The sequence below is a fragment of the Dermacentor silvarum genome, chromosome 8 (genome assembly GCF_013339745.2).
Source record: "Dermacentor silvarum isolate Dsil-2018 chromosome 8, BIME_Dsil_1.4, whole genome shotgun sequence".
NCBI lineage: Eukaryota > Metazoa > Arthropoda > Arachnida > Ixodida > Ixodidae > Dermacentor > Dermacentor silvarum.
In genome coordinates this window covers 123,115,096-123,127,830 of record NC_051161.1, presented here as the reverse complement: position 1 = coordinate 123,127,830, position 12,735 = coordinate 123,115,096, and the positions used below count along the sequence as shown (strand labels likewise).

Genomic DNA, 12,735 nt, shown 5'->3' with positions numbered 1-12,735 from the left:
ATTATAAGCAGAAATCACGAAAGATTGGGTTTTTCATTTTATTGCGATAGCAATTATATGGACACTCAAAAGCAGATTTCTGCCGTCGGCGTCGCCGTCGCCGTCGCCGTCGCCGTGAGGTTCCGTATGACGTCATTTGGAGATGAAATCGTCGCCGCGCGCCGAACGCTGTATGTGCGAGTGAAAGGGCGCGAGGGGCGCGTCTTTCACGGGGAGTGAACGCACGGCGGAGAACAAACGCGCGTTCGGCGCCGTGCTCGCTTAAGGGCTGCAGAAGTAGGCGTCTCTTTTATTGCGATAGCAATTATATGGACACTCAAAAGCAGATTTCTGCCGTCGGCGTCGCCGTCGCCGTCGGCGTCGCCCGTCGCCGTCGCCGTCGCCGTCGCCGTGAGGTTCCGTATGACGTCATTTGGAGATGAAATCGTCGCCGCGCGCCGCCGAACGCTGTATGTGCGAGTGAAAGGGAGCGAGGGACGCGCGCTTTCACAGGGAGGGAACGCACGGCGGAGAACAAACGCGCGTTCTGCGCCATGCTCGCTTAAGGGCTGCAGAAGTAGGCGTCTCTTTTCTCCTTTACAATGACCATATATGTAGAGCAAACGCGCCTTCTTCAGACGCGCGAGAGTCCGTGGGGGAGGGGGAGGGAAGGGAGCCGACGTTTAGCTGCGGCACCAAGTGCCTATTTATATCAGAGGCTCCAGCAACAGTCACCAACGCCGCACGCATTTTGAGCTAACGCGGGCAAAACGCCGATGGCGTCGACAACAGTTCTGCGTGTTGTTGCTACCAGAGCCGCTCACCTTACTTCGTATGACATTGCTCTGTTGCTATCGCATTCATTGCTTCGCCCTTAGGGCGAAACTGTGACATTTTTTCTCCTTTACAATCACCATATATGTAGAGCAAACGCGCCTTCTTCGGACGCGCGAGAGGCCGTGGGGGAGGGGGAGGGAAGGGAGGCGACGTTTAGCTGCGGCACCAAGTGCCTATTTATATCAGAGGCTCCAGCAACAGTCACCAACGCCGCACGCATTTTGAGCTAACGCGCGCAAAACGCCGATGGCGTCGACAACAGTTCTGCGTGTTGTTGCTACCAAAGCCGCTCACCTTAATTCGTATGACATTGCTGTGTTGCTATCGCATTCATTGCTTCGCCCTTAGGGCGAAACTGTGACATTTTTTTTTATGTTTATCTCACATCAATATACGACGGGAGGACATGGGAATAACTTCGATGAGCCTTTCCACACTGTGTCCGTTCCCTGTACAGTACGGCAGCATCGGATAGTTGAAATAGATAAGCAGTGGATGAAAAGAAAACGCGATATGCATCTTATAGCATACGAACATTGTGAGAGCATATTAAAATGACTACTCGGGTGTGACTAAAAATGAAAAAGAAAAATTAAGCCCGAAACACATAAGCATTTAAGATGCCAGTGCTACAATTTAACACAGAAAAAAAAGTTGTCCGTCGAGCCGGATTCGAACCAGCGACCTATGGATACCCGCGTTGGTCAAACCTCTACAGTCCACCGCTCTACCAACTGAGCTATCGACGGAACGGAGGCTGGCTCTCGGCCAGCGTGCCTGGACAGCGGCCGCGCAACGCGTGACCCACATCGAGGGAGGCGATTCGTGTCACGTGCCTCGATCGCGCCGAACTGGTTCGGCTGTTGCTCGAGAATCAGCTTTCTCCGTGAAAGCTCGCGCCGCCGCCGTTGTACGAACAGACGCCTTTCTTTTGCGCTCACGGTGTTCAGTGAGGTGGAATCATCTTTGTAAAGTGAGATTAAATGTTGCACAATGCGAAGGAGAGGGGATCTATGTGCCAGTAAAGACGGCGACGATGTACCACTCCAATTCGAGCACACGTGTTTTGATTTCAATCAATTCAAGCAGGACGTCCGCCTCTCACAGCATTCGTGCCAATTCCTCGGGCGTATGTGCAACCTTTCTTTAGTGTACGCTATCGCGCACATTATAAGTCACGCACGCGCCCTTTGCGTCACTTTTAAATGCGAAGCATTTCTTGGCGAACATTGGCCACTTTGACAGTAGTCTATCTATCTAGCCGCCTACGTCTCGGTGCTCTCATGGTCGTATCGTTAACTTCGTATTTACCAAAATTAGCATACTATGACGTGAGTGTATGACGAACATAAATTATAGGTCATGACGTGAATATCATATGTGTGTCATGTAGGTCATAAAACAGCTGCCTACGTCTTGGTGCTCTCATGGTTGTTTCGTTAACTTGGTAGGTACCAAAATTGGCATAGTATGACAACACTGTATGACGAACCTAAATGATAGGACATGACATGAATGTCATGACATGCGTGTCATGAAGGTCATAAAACAGTGGCCTAAAATGACAATGATCCAGCGAAAAAACATTAACAATCAAAAGCACTGAAACGGGTTCTGGCGTGGGTACTAAGTGAAGGAAACACTAAAGGATAATGGTAGAAGTCATAGCCATCAGCATGACTCAGCAAAAAAAAAGATTAGAACTCAGAAACTATTGAAATTGGTTCTGGCGTGGGTACTAAGTGAAGGAAACGCTAAAGGATGGTGGTAGATGTTATAGTCATGAGTATGACTCAGCAAAAATGACAATGACTCAGCAAAAAGAAAGTTAACACAAAAACCACTGAAATGGGTTCGGACGTGGATACTAAGTGAAGGAAACACTGAATTATTGCGGTAGAAGTCATAGTGATGACCATGACTCAGCAAAAACATGAATGACTCAGCGAAAAAGATTCTCACTCAAAAACCAATGGAATGGGTTCGGATGTGGTACTAAGTGAAGGAAAAGGCTAAAGGTCAATGGTCGAAGCCATTGCCATGAGCATGACTAAGGCTTTCACCTTAAGGTCTCTTAGGTGTAGCTTAAGAGACTCCTGAGGACTCATAACGTGAATGTCATGACATGCGTGTCACGTAGGTCATGAAAAAGCCGCCTACGCCTTGGTGCTCTCAAAGTCGTTTCGTTAACTTGGTAGGCTCCCCGCACACTGCTTCGCATAACATCGACATCCAACACCTGAGCGCGGAGCGGTGGGAGTCGCTGCTGGCCAGCGAGGCCTTGGACGATCAGCTTAGCCTGATTGACAGGGCACGCAGGGCGGCGACGGCGAGCGGAGCCCTGGACTGACCCCCCCCAGCAAGACCAAGAGCCTCCGATATTCGAAGACTCGCATTTAAAATTGTGCAGAACAAAAACGTACATCGGAATCTATGCGAATGGAAGCTTTCGTAAAGCGGTTGATAAAATTCTATAAATTCGAGCCTTTCGTTGACCCTTTGGCATAAACAAACTGGCGCGCGCATGTTCTCTCGTGCACCCGTAGAACACTCTAAAAAAAGTTTACACCCGTTGGGTCGTATCTTGCATGCCCCCCAAACAATAATCGTCATCTGTCTTGTCCACAATTCCTTTATTTAACGCTGGGAGCCCGGTACTTCCTAGTCCCGAAAAGCTTGCGCGTTATGGGCGTGACAAAGCATTCTCGACAGGAAAGTAGCGAGCGCTGAGTTTTCAAGAAAGGAAACGCAAGCAAGGCAGATGAAAATTATTGTCTGGGGACAAGATACGACCCAAAGGCTGTAAACTTTTTTTAGGGTGTACGCTATATGTCAAATCTTACGTTTGGTTTATATTTCATTTCTTCCTGTTTATTGTAAATTTATCAGGGGAGGCCGCTCTTGGCAAATCACCCGGTGTCGGTATGTGTCAGTATTAAAATTATAATAATTATCAACACGCGGTGATCATGTCCATGAGGAAGTTGGCGATGGCACGATATGTACTGCCGCTTCATGGCGAATCACTCGTTGGGGTTATATGCCACTCTATAGAGATCATCATCATTATATTCAACACGCGGACGCGCTTATTTGCCGATCCCCTCGTGGGGGTATGTGCCATATTATAGAAATCATAGGCGATCATCTCAAACAGCAAGTTCGTGGCACGGTATATATGTACCGCCCGCTCCTTGGCAAATCCCCCATCGCGGACGGTATATAGGACAGAATCATATGCTTTTGCTTTTTCAAGCGAAGCTTTTGCCTCTCAAGTGTCGGCGGTGGTGGTGGTGGTGGTCACGCTAAAACCCAATCAAAAACCTGTCGAAAACTCGCGTCTCGTTCACTTGGTATACACCACAATTGGCATGGAAGTGTACAAATTTATGACTAACATGACTGATAGGTCATGACATCAATAACATATCACATGCTTTTCAGTTACGTCTGGATTAACGATAAAAAATCACGTGTCGCGCATACCCGCATTGGATATGCGGCTATGAGCCAGGAACAAGAAAAAAAGAAAGGAAGGAAGGAAACAAAGAAAGAAAGGAAGAAAGAAAGAGAGAAGGAAAGAAATGAAGAAAGAAAAAATTGTCGCAGTTTCACCCGAAAGGCGAAGCATCAATTGCGATAGCAAATTATTAGAGAGCTATACGGAGTACGGATAGTATTTTATTGCGATAGCAATTATATGGACACTCAAAAGCAGATTTCTGCCGTCGGCGTCGCCGTCGCCGTGAGGTTCCGTATGACGTCAATGGAGATGAAATCGTCGCCGCGAGCCGAACGCTGTATGTGCGAGTGAAAGGGCGCGAGGGGCGCGCGCTTTCACGGGGAGTGAACGCACGGCGGAGAACAAACGCGCGTTCTGCGCCGTGCTCGCTTAATAAGGGCTGCAGAAGTAAGCGTCTCTTTCCTCCTTTACAATCACCATATATGTAGAGCAAACGCGCCTTCTTCCGACGCGCGAGAGGCCGTGGGGAGGGGGAGGGGAGGGGGAGGGAAGGGAGGCGGCGTTTAGCTGCGGCACCAAGTGCCTATTTATATCAGAGGCTCCAGGCAACAGTCACCAACGCCGCACGCATTTTGAGCGAACGCGGGCAAAACGCCGAAGGCGTCGACAATAGTTCTGCGTGTTGCCGGTGCTGCTGCATGTCCAAGTTTATACAGCTGATAAAGCTAATATCATTACTCCGTATAGCTCTCTACAAATTTGCTATCGCAATTGATGCTTCGCCTTTCAGGTGAAACTGCGACAACTTTTTTATCAGCTGTATAAACTTGCACATGCACCAGCACCAGCAACGCGTATAACTGTTGTCGACGCCGTCGGCATTTCGCCCGCGTTCGCAGCGAACGCGCGCGGCGTTTTTATATAAATACGCATTTGGTGCCGCAGCTAAACGTCGCCTCCCCTCCCTCCCTCCCGTCCCCCCACAACCTTTCGCGCGACGGATAAGGCCGCGTTTGCTCTCTATATATGGAAAGCAGCAAATAGACGCTTAATTCTGCAGCCCTTCAGGGAGCACGGCGCAGAACGCGCGTTTGCTCTCCGACGTGCGTTCGCTCCCCGTGAAAGCGCGCGTCCCTCGCGCCTTTTCACTCGCACATACAGCGTCCGGAGCGCGGCGACGATTTCATCGCCATTTACGTCATACGGAACCGCACGGCGATGGCGACGGCGACGCCGACGGCAGAAATCCGCTTTGGAGCGTCCATATAATTGCTATCGCAATAATAAAGAGAGAGAGAAAGAAGGAAAGAAAGAAAGAAATCACGTGTGGCACATACCCGCATCGGATGTGCGGGTATGAGCCAGGGACAAGAAAGAAAGAAAGAACAAAAGAAAGCAAGAAAAGAAAACCCGGCTCCTCCCAGAGTAGAGAAAGTGCGGGTGCCGGATCACGTGACGCGCTCGACCAATCAGGGTCGTTTGGTGTGTCACGGGGAAGGAAAGGGGCAGGGCTTGGGTACGGGCTAGTTGGTATTTCATTGCAAACTTGACCTACAGCGCATACATTGACAAAGGGACAGCAAGAATGACGAAAAACAAGTGCTGTTACGGGTTGGGGGAAAGGGCTTTGGCGCGCGCTCCGCCGGGCTTCCCTCGCCTTAGATCAGTTTCGGTTACCGGATGGGAAAATCTTTGCGTGGTGTGTTACGCCGAGGAGCAGGCTGCGTTTTAGCAACGGCGCCACGACCTCGCTCGGGAAAGGGCTCGTCGTCGACATGCCGATTCTAGCGTGAGGGCTTCCGAAGCCCAAGCGAAACGTCCGCGAAGGGCCGCGGACCCCGATTTGCGGGACTGCGATGTTGAGGTCAAACGTCAGCGAAGAGCCACCGACCCTGAGTTTAGGGCAAACGAAGCGGAACGCCTGCGACAGCGTCGTCTTGCCACAGCACTGAATTTTTTGTGCCGCCCTAGTAGAAAAAGAAACCCCCAAAAAAGTCGCAGTTTCGCCCGAAAGGCGAAGCATCAATTCCGATAGCAAATTAGTAGAGAGCTATACGGAGTAAGGATAGTAGTTTTATCGGCTGCATAAACTTGGACACATTCGCTTCCTAACTGAATTAACAAGCATGGTGTCAGCACGCACAGCAAACACGAATAGATCCCGCTCGATGCCGGCAGACAACCACTATCAAAACGCTGGCGTGAGCAAGCGCGCTTGCAGCAGCGACCGACGGTTCGTGCGGTTTATCACTTCAACGGAAACTGAGCGCCAAAAGGCACAGCGCATACAAAGGTAAGAGGCGTCTGGAGATCGCTTTCAGGATACGGTGCGCGCGACAGGCCTGTTCATATAATTGCTATCGCAATAATAAAAATGGGGGAACCCCGCACCACCCGATGGTATAACGGGCATACGGCCAATGCTAAAATAACTGAATAGGAGTTGCTATAGCAACTCAATGGAAATTTAGAAAGAAAAGCCAATTAAAAATAAAGGTGGAGGTAAAGCCTGTTGGGTGACGCAAAATGAAGTGGTTTAGATACGGAATCTGTGCTTTGAATGGAATAACCAGAACAAGTATTACACTAAGCTCCTGAGCTATATTAAGTTGTAAGAAGCTGCGGCAGTGATACGAAGTTATCGCGCCTGCCAATTTATGTCATTATGAGCTGGAAGAAGACGCTCCAAAAAGAAGCCATGTACATATCAGCAACCTCCAGGTTCCGGCTGCATGGCCAGTTGTTTTGGCGGTGGCCTGCTTGCGAGGAGGGCGATGCAGGAGATGTCCGTGTAGTTGTCATCCTGGAGGGTCAGTGCATGAGAGGCTTATACAGGTTGTTAGGATGATAAAAATAATACAAAATGGAGCGGGAAGCACGGGAAGTACTGTGGAAGGCAACGAGAAAAGGAAAGGAAGACATAGGGAATAAAAAGAATAGAAGGGCTATGCGGATGAAGCATGCAGTTAGAGCCATCTATCACGGGGAAGCCCCGCTATAGTTGGCTTAAACGCGTATATGGCATGAAACAAACATGCAAAAGTAATGTGAAGCAGTGAAAAAAGCGTTAGGCGAGAGGAGTTAGTTGGCGTCAGGGAGAACGGAAGAGGCAGGAGAGGGAGACGAAGAGACGGAAAGAATCATAACGTGCACGAGTTGCAGGAACAGGGCCCGCGACTTTTTAGATGTTAATAGGACCGAACAGGTGTCGGGCGATATTGATGCGGTACGGACAGATGCGTGCAATTGAGACACGATGCGTGCGGTGCGTGGACACGAAGTGAAATAATGTGCCTCGTCGGTGCAAATTACACCGCACGCTAAGGGAGAAGCGCTCAGATTAAATCTTTGTAAGTCAAATTGAAAGTCCCAGCGCGGAACATCATAAACATTTCGCACCCAGTTATATAGGCTGGTGTTAGTGCCCTCGCGCTGCCAGTAACAGAAAGTGAGAGAGGCATAAAGGAGAGATGCCTCGACCTGCACCACTACTGTATCGCAGGTAGAACAATGTCATTGGTGTTGTGCTGTTTTAAATAACCGCGAGCGAATCTACCGCACCGTGAAAAGGGAATTGCGAGTTAAGCCGGTGGCCGCCGCGGAAGACGCAGCCGTATCAGCAAGCTCATTCCCCACCCCGCCCCGATGGCCTGGGACGTGATAAAGGAAGATCCGACGCCCCCTAAGTGCATGCAAGCGGAGCGCCTTCCTAAACTACCGGACGAGCACGTCCCTAACGCTGAGGGGAGACAGCGCGGCTAACAGTGAAAGGCTATCAGTGTATATATGTACACCGCCATTGGCACTAAGGAAATCTACATACGCAAGCGCCTCGGCGAAGGCAACGTGCACTCAGCACTGTATATGCGCTAGTCGCGTTCTCCGCGCGAAACTTGCGCACAGTGATTAGACGACCGTTTGGGTCAAACGCAACATAAGCCGCGCCCGCCAAGGCACTCGTGAAGGTGCCGTCGGTGTAGATGTGATAGTCCGGGGCACGCGAAATATAAGCGGCCTGAGAAGGGGTCAGGCGCTCGAACGGGAAAACGGCAAATCTCACGCGGATGGTGCGACCAAGGATGGAACGGGTGTTCAGCGGCGCTCGGATAAAATGTGTCCTGGCCGTAATGGGCGACTTGGCGGAGGATAAACGGCGAAAACTCCGCACCCAACCTGTCCAGATCCACAGTAAGTGGCGGACAATTTGCCCGTATGTGTAGCGCCGAAGTTCTGGTGGTGTGGTATAGCACCCGTCAACGCCACCAGAATCGAGCGCGGCAGTGACATGCAGAACTCGGGTTGTGAGGTGTGACGTTGGGAAAGCGGGCCACCAAACGGGGGACGCGTATGCAACCGCAGGCAACAGAACCTGTCTGTATAAACGCCGTATAGTCATGGATGTAGCGTGAGATGCATGCGAATGAAAGTGATCAATCGCGCGACCAATACCTCGGATTTAGTCTTCAAATAATCAACATGGGCATGGAAATTCAATTTGTCATTGAAGACCACACCGAGTAGTTTAATGTGGTCTTTGTGTTTTAGGAAGGCGCCGTCCAACCTAATGGACGGACGGCGCTTGGATGAGTCAATGTACCCATTGTTGAATAAGACGAAAAATTACTTTTGTAGACTGACTTTGACCTTGTTTTGACGGGCCCCATTGCAAACCAAGGTGCGTACAGATTCTGCCAGAAGCCTGCAGTTGCAAGCGCGACGATCCGGAAAGGAGTTCGATAGTGTCATCCGCATATACGCCTGAATGTGTACGCCCTGCGGGAGGTGGAGTTCGAGCAGGGAGTGTTGTGTCCCGAATCGGCGGGGCGCATTCTTTGATTGTTTCCCATTGAAGCAGGCCATTTCATCAGCGTCGCCCAGACGGCGACAGTGCCCGACACCGAAGTTGACGGGCAAACAAGAGTCCAAATCGGCAGGGCGCATTCTTTGGGTGTTTCCCCCGATGCCACCCCCTTCATCAGCGGCCGCTATACCTGGCAACGTGGCCCGACACCGGCAGTGACGGGATGACAATTAAGAAGCTCACTTAGAAGCGACCGACCACAACCGCCACCTTTCGTTAGAAGCGGGGATTAGCGCGAAGGCCATTCTCCCGACCCTGGCAAGATGACCGTCGGATCGAGGGCAAGAAACTAAGTCACCGACTTTCGTGGAAGGAGTGTGAACCCCCTGTTTCCGGATTTACTCGTCCTTGCTTCGAAGGTGCAACATTAGAGGTGGAGTTCAGTGAACAATACGACCCTTCTGATTGGCCGCATTAAGGTCATCTGATTCCCTAGTCGACCCGACTAGGGAAGACGAATGTTTTATAAGGAGACACCTTGAGTGCAGTGGTGTGTCCTGACGTTCTCTGATATGTGATCAGACATGTAGTAAGCTGAGACATTCAAAGTGCTCCCTCATGGAGTGTGCTTCCATATCTGGAGCCACTGTAAATATGTAGAATAAACCTTTTTTTCTCTCACTCTTGCTCCCGGACGTACTCATCCCTTTGGCTGAAGGATCACCGGCCTAAACGCTAACCGAGTCCCAACAGGAGTAAATTACCAGATTCCAAACAGGGGGCTCGTCGTTGTTGGCATGACACTATGTGTACTTCGGCCGCACCGCCTCACCAGCAGGTGCACAGGTTTTCTGCACCATAGCAGTACTTCAACCGCACCACGCCACATGAACTTTTTTTTAGAGCCCGGCTCTTAGGCGGCCGTTCCTGCGTTGAGCATCGGCGTTGTCCCTCGGCGTAACCGAGCGAACGAGCACAGTCTAGAATTAAAACAAACGCGGGGCGCAACGAGCGATGAAAGACGGCGATAGCGAAGAGAGTGCGAGGAGGGAAGCGGGTGCAGTGGAACCATGAGGCGGAAAGCGGAGGAGGAGGGTATAGCGAAAGCGTGAGAACAAACGCGTAGTGCCACGCAAGACGGCCGACGAGCGCTACGAGATGGCGCTAGATTAGCGCGCCGCCGTCTGTTCACCGATGGCATGAGGCGAGCACGTCCAACGATACCATATATGGAAACAAAGCACTGCATGAGCGGTGGCCTGTCTGCGGCGGCTGCTGTGAATCGCGCCCACGCGTCACCCACGCTCTGCCTCTCGCGATCTCCTGATTAGCGAGGCCGTGGCGCCACACTTCGCTCTGTTTGCAACGTTACGTATGAGGCAGATTGTCCGCGCCAGCCAATATATCGCGAAATGAAAACACGTATAGAGCTGCGCTCAGACTTTGCGCTAGGGAGTATCGTAATCATCGGTGATTTTTTGTTCGGGAGGATTTACCGCAAGGCATAAGTAATAAAACAAAATTAAACAAATGCTTCCAATTCTTCATTGTGCAAGAACTGCTGCAGTGCCCTCGCAAACTTGTCCATCACCCAACGGCACCGTCAACTGGTGCACGTGGTGCCTTGGAACCACGCGGGAATCGAACAGAGCCTCTTAATTTCTTCACTGATAAAGAAATGATGAAGTCCTATGCTGCAGTGAGTGTAAGATAAGAAAAGAAAAATCTCGACAGTGAATATTTACCAACTAGCCCAGTTGTCTGTCCTTCTGTAATACGTCGATCATGATAACTTTCGAGATTGGTTTCCACGAATAGCTGGGATGTTGACATCCCGAGGAATGCAGAAGGCAATGCGTATTTTGCAGAGAAGCCTTTAATGCGACTATACAAGTGCCCGAAAACGTCATGTGCAGGTTTTCCCGGTTTTCTAAAAAAGATTTAAACCATTCCCGAAGTTAACATTTTAAGGAAATGTGAGGAAACTTCGGAGCAATGTGCAGGCAAATTTAGAAGTGAGTGTGTCAATTAAGGGTTACATGAAAATTGCTAAACTCTTGTGAAACAAGCACCGCGCTAAAGACGGGGGCAAGATAAAATACCCACATGGCGCCGTGTGCGTCTTTCTATCTTGTCCCCGTCTTTTGAATGCTTCTTTTACGGTGAGTAACCAACACGCCCAAGCCTCTACTGTTGTCTGTTAAACCCTCGTTTTTGGCATGTTTAGAGACGTTATATGAAACGCTTAAAAGTTTTCCCGCTCCCCTGAGATGACCAAAAACGGCAAAAATTTCATTCTTATAGGAAACAAGAGCAACTCTACTGGTCACGTATACCGAAAGTTTGAAGTGTGTACATGACTGAAAATATTTACTGAATACTCGTATTCTCCAATTTTTAAGCGTTAGACGAGTCATGCACTTAACTGCTTTCTCCGTGTATTCTCGGTGAACTATAGTTCACCGAAAATACACGAGGCGCGTTGTTTACATTTTATTCAACTACCAAGTATGCTGTCATTGACGTAATATAAATGTTTATTCGTTCTGGGCTAATGACAGACTCTACAGAAATTTACTTATTCAGACATTACAGTGTGTCATACTACCGATATTATCAGCAATGTTCATCGCAGTCCTAAATTTACCTCGCAAGACATCAATTTCAAATTTAGTGAAAATAGCTGAAACGGTAATTTTAATGTGTGGTGAAACTTTCACGTTCCTGACTTGATCAGAAGCTTTGCAAATGCTGACAGAAACCTCGTGCTTTACCTATTTTCTTGCGTCATACGAGGTACCAAGTACGTAGTCGGTTTCATCGGTGTCGTGCGTGAACTAAACATGATACCGTATTTATATTTGGTGAAATTAAAGAGGACGTTACGGATAATGTATCGGAAAAATTCAAAATTTGAGCGTTAAATGTGGCGTTGTCGAATAAAGTACCTGTGTAAGTGCTCCGGTGAGTATTATGACTGTGTGTTAAGGACGCGCAAGATTTAGCCCGCTGCCATGACATCACTACCAACACCATCGAGTTTAAATTTCGCAAACGGGGGGGGGGGGGGGGGGGGGGGGGGGACGGTACGGCACATTTGTGGGCTAACTTAAGTGTATGTATATACGATTGTACAGCTTTTGTAAAACATTTTTCTCAAAGTCTCGAAAGTGTTATATGACCATTTTACGCTGTTTCCCAGTGTATACCTAAGTAACACAAAGTTTATATTTGGGTAAAATGAGGGTCACCTTATGGCTTAATTACGTGACGGCAAAATTCAAAGCCTATGAGTTATTTAGGCATGTGCAATGAATTACGTATTCAAATTAATTAATTAAAATTAAATTATGGGGTTTTACGTGCCGAAACCACGATCTGATTATGAGGCACGCCGTAGTGGGGGACTCCGGAAATTTGGACCACCTGGGGTTCTTTAACGTGCACCTAAATCACGGGTGTTTTCGCATTTCGCCCCCATCGAAATGCGGCCGCCGTGGCCGGGATTCGATCCCGCGACCTCGTGCTCAGCAGCCCAACACCATAGCCACTGAGCAACCACGGCGCGAATTACGTATTCAAGCGCTCCACGTACAGTGTACATAATTAAATTTTAAGACGGGCGCAAAATTTAGAACACAGTCCTAACTCCAAA

At 49.3% G+C, this 12,735-nt stretch overlaps 1 non-coding gene across 1 annotated transcript; it reads right to left on the bottom strand.

Moving 5' to 3' along the window:
- Positions 1–1,473: 1,473 nt before the first annotated feature.
- Trnay-gua (transfer RNA tyrosine (anticodon GUA)) lies at positions 1,474–1,565 on the bottom strand. The gene is given in 2 exon segments: positions 1,474–1,509; positions 1,529–1,565. It is a non-coding gene; the product is annotated as a tRNA-Tyr (tRNA).
- Between the last annotated feature and the right edge of the window lie 11,170 nt (positions 1,566–12,735).